General features: G+C 43.3%; 1 long non-coding RNA gene across 1 annotated transcript; it reads right to left on the reverse strand.

Annotated features, from left to right (window-relative positions):
- Positions 1 to 332: 332 nt before the first annotated feature.
- LOC129633122 (uncharacterized) lies at positions 333 to 3,399 on the reverse strand. The gene is made up of 3 exons (XR_008704904.1): positions 3,333 to 3,399; positions 2,990 to 3,170; positions 333 to 545 (listed from the first exon to the last, which is right to left on the reverse strand). It is a non-coding gene; the product is annotated as an uncharacterized LOC129633122 (long non-coding RNA).
- Between the last annotated feature and the right edge of the window lie 519 nt (positions 3,400 to 3,918).

Genomic DNA, 3,918 nt, shown 5'->3' on the forward strand with positions numbered 1-3,918 from the left:
CTCAAATTTGAAATCCCACTCTCTTTTTCCTCTGATGCCTTAAGGCCCATATTCCTTCTCTCTTGTCTCAGACCATCATTTTGGGGGATGTATCCCTCCCAGGTTCTGTGCGTGTCCAGGTAGAGTCTGTGATTTGTTGAAATGCCTTAGATTGGGTTGGCTGCCTTGGTTCTAAGATTGAGAGGACAAACATGGTTTATTCAAGAGTAAAACATTCTTTGAAGCCAAAGACATGAAGAGCCTTTTCAAAGTGGCTAGGTAGTTATCCCAAGCCCATGGAAATGAGGAGGGACAGGAAAAGAGTCTTCCACCCACTGAGATGGTGTTAAGAGCTCTGCTCCTCATCACATCAGCACACTCTCGTCCAGTTGAACTTTTCTGAAAACAAATTTCCCAACATTTTCCACCTTATAACTCAACATGTGTGTTGTTTCCTGTCAGTTTAACTTCTCCAAACTCTTGTTTAACAATAACCAGAAATCCTTAGAAATGGGGTGGTGCAATGGTGCTCTTCTTGTTGCCACCCTGTCATCCCCTTGGAGTTCCTGAAACAACACAAATGATAACTCTTAGCGGAACACAGAAGTTAGGATGGGCCTCCCTGCACGGCCCCTCCATTTCTTTGTCAGCCCTCAGGAGTCTATCATTTGACATTAATGTGTCCACCCCTCTTTATGAGTCACATTTTCTAACCTTTTTTTTTCCCAATAGGGCTTCTGTACTCAGTGGCAGGCAGAAAAAAAAGTTGCCTGGCTGACACCTGCTGGGTTGGCTGGATCAAGGAAAGAAGAGGTGGTGTCCTTGGCAAAAGGAGCCCTTTCCCACCTCTGAGATCTCTAAGTCTAAACATGTATCTTATTTTCTTTTTTGGAATTGGAGGTCACTCTCTGAGATAAGTAAAATGAGATCCTCACTTGCTTGCCAAGTCTATGATTCTCCTTGAATTCTGGTAAATGACAACTTTGTTTAATAACAGAATAATTAAGTTAAAGGCTCATTTTGTCCAACTTTTCGATTTTGCAGATTAGGAAAGAGGCCCAGAGACATTAAGAGATTTCTCCAATAAAAATAACATTATTTTCTATTATGTAGCTCGCAAGTACTATTGTGTCTGTTTTACTGACAAGGAAAGAGATGATCAGAGAGTTGAGGTGACTTGTCCAGGGCAGCACAGGGAGTTGGTCACAGAGGGTGGACTTGATGCCCAAGTCTGATTCCCACTGGGATGCTCTTTGAGGGACACCACGCAGCCTTGGGCTTCCCTGGTGGCTCAGCTGGGAAGAATCCGCCTGCAGTGTGGGAGACCTGAGTTCAATCCCTTGGTTGGGAAGATCCCCTGTAGAAGGGAACGGCTACCCAGTCCAGTATTCTGGCCTGGAGAATTCCATGGACTGCAAAGAGTTGGACACAAGAGTGACTTGCACTTTCACTTTCTTTTCATGCAGCCTCTGGGTACTGGAGGGGACTTTGGAAATAGCTAGGTCTGCTATCTGGAGCCCTCTTTTACTTTTCTGTCTGTACTTGATGATTCAAAATACTACTGAAAAAGCATTTGCATTAAAAAAATTTAATTGTATTTATCTGTCCTTCATTTGTGGGGCTTCCCTGGTAGCTCAGTTGGTAAAGAATCTGCCTGCAATGCAGGAGACCCCAGATTGATTCCTGGGTTGGGAAGATCTGCTGGAGAAGGGAGGGGCTACCCACTCCAGTACTCTTGGTATTCATTCAATGAAGGACAGTGTTCAGTCCCTCACTGATAAAGCACGTGGTATGAAATTCAAAGAGCACAGAAGGGCATATGGTGAAAAAAGGTCTGCATCATGCTCCTGTTCCCCAGCCATCTAGTTTCCCTCCTCATTCTCTTTTGTGTTCATCAGATATGTGCTATTCTTGGATAAGCAAATATATATATATGTATATGTATATAATTTTTATAAAAATTGGAAGTGTATTCTACCCTGCTCCCCACTTAAAAATTTTTTTAAAAATTGAAGGGGAGGGGCAATATGGGGGTCGAGGAGTAAGAGGTATGAACCATTAGGTATAAAGTAATTAACAAGGATGTATTGTACAACATGGGGAATATAGTCAATATTTTATAACAACTTATAGTATAACCTTTAAAAATGTTATACACCTGTAACTTGCATAATATTGTACAGCAGCTATACTTCAATTGTACAAAGAATAAGCAGATTCTGGGATTAAAGATATTCAGTATGGTATCATCCAATAAACTCAATGTAATGAAAAAAAAATTTGTTTTAATTAAAAATTGTGAGGACTTCCCTGGTGGTCTAGTGGCTAGGAATCCGCCTGCCAGTGTAGGGTACACCAGTTCGATTCCTGGTCTGGGAGGATCTGCATGCCTTAGGGCAACTGAGACCGTGTTCACAACTACTGAGCCCGAGCTCCAGAGCCTCCGAGTCCCAGCAAGAGAAGCCACAGCAACGAGAAGGCCGTGCGCTGCAATGAAGAGGAGCTCCTTGCTTGCTGCAACTAGAGAAAATCCCCTGCAGCAACGAAGACCCCGTGCAGCCAAAATAAGTAAATAAATTAATAGAATTTTTCTGATACATTTTGGATATTAACCCTTATCAGGGCACATAGAGCTGCCTTCTTCTCTTTAATGGCTGCAAGTATTCTATTGAATGGAGGTACTATAATTTACTTATCAGTCCTCTATTGATGGTTATCAAGGTGGTTTCCATTCTTAGGAGTATTGCTATGAAGAATATAGTACATATGTTTTTGTTTTTTTGTGCAAGAGTACCTAGCAGGGGTTGGCAAGCCACAGCCTGTGGGCCACATTCAAAGTGCCATTTGTTTTTGTAAATAAAGTTTTATTGGAACACAGCCATGCCCATTTGTTTTCATAATGTCTGTGGCTGCTTTCATGCTGCAAGAGCTGAGCGATAGCAGCAGTGATACCTGGCCCAGAGGCCTAAACCACTTACTACCTGGTCCTTGAGAGACAAAGTCTGCTCACCTCTGATCTGTAAGATAAATTCCTATAGGTGAAATTGCTGGATCGAGGGTTTTGTGTTCACACTTGTTAGTTCATAATCCACGTCTCTTTGTAAAGGTTGTTCTGGTTTACTCTCCACCATCAGCATGCTTTCTCGTGTTCACACCAAGGTAGTTCATCAAATTTTTTCATCTTTGCCAATCTGGTAGGTAGAAAACAATATTTCTTTTGATTTGCATTTTTCTGATTTGAGTGAAATTAAGCACCTTTTTATGGTTGGAGGAGGGAGGAGCTTATGAGGGAAAGAGAAACCAATGTGAAGTAAATGATCAGCCTCAGTTCTTACATGAGCAACAGAACTTACCCCACTGAATGAATCCAGCAGAGACCCTACTGCCACTGCCCTCCTGGGAGTCTCCATGGCTCTCAGATCCTCGCTTTCATTCTCACCAGAAATAATCGTTTTGAGCAGCACCTGCTCCTTAGCATTGCTCTGTTCTGGGTTTATTACCACATACACTGTGAGCAGGTGCTAGGCGGGAAAAGCAAGTTCTGGTTTCTGTCTTGGGTTAGTGGAATTTACACTGTAGGAAATTCCTATCTGCAGTAAGGTGAGGGTCTTTGAAAGGTGCAGTTCAGCCGTGAATAAACACCCTCATCAAGTGCTACCCTGGGGGCAGGGACGGGGCCCCTATCAATGGGAGGGGCAGAGAGGAAATGCTTCTCTTCCCCTTGGTGGTTTAGGCTGTGCTGTCCTTGGGAATGCGTGAATATTGCTACTTCCCACATGGCGCAGTGGTAAAGAATTCACCTGCAATGCAGGAGACTTGGATTTGATCCCTAGGTTGGGAAAACCTCCTCGATTAAAAAATGGCAACCCACTCCAGTACTCTTGCCTGGGAAATCCCATGGACAGAGAAGCCTGGCCGGCTACAGTCCATGGAGTTGCA

This window comes from Bubalus kerabau, chromosome 18, assembly GCF_029407905.1.
Source record: "Bubalus kerabau isolate K-KA32 ecotype Philippines breed swamp buffalo chromosome 18, PCC_UOA_SB_1v2, whole genome shotgun sequence".
Taxonomy (NCBI): domain Eukaryota; kingdom Metazoa; phylum Chordata; class Mammalia; order Artiodactyla; family Bovidae; genus Bubalus; species Bubalus kerabau.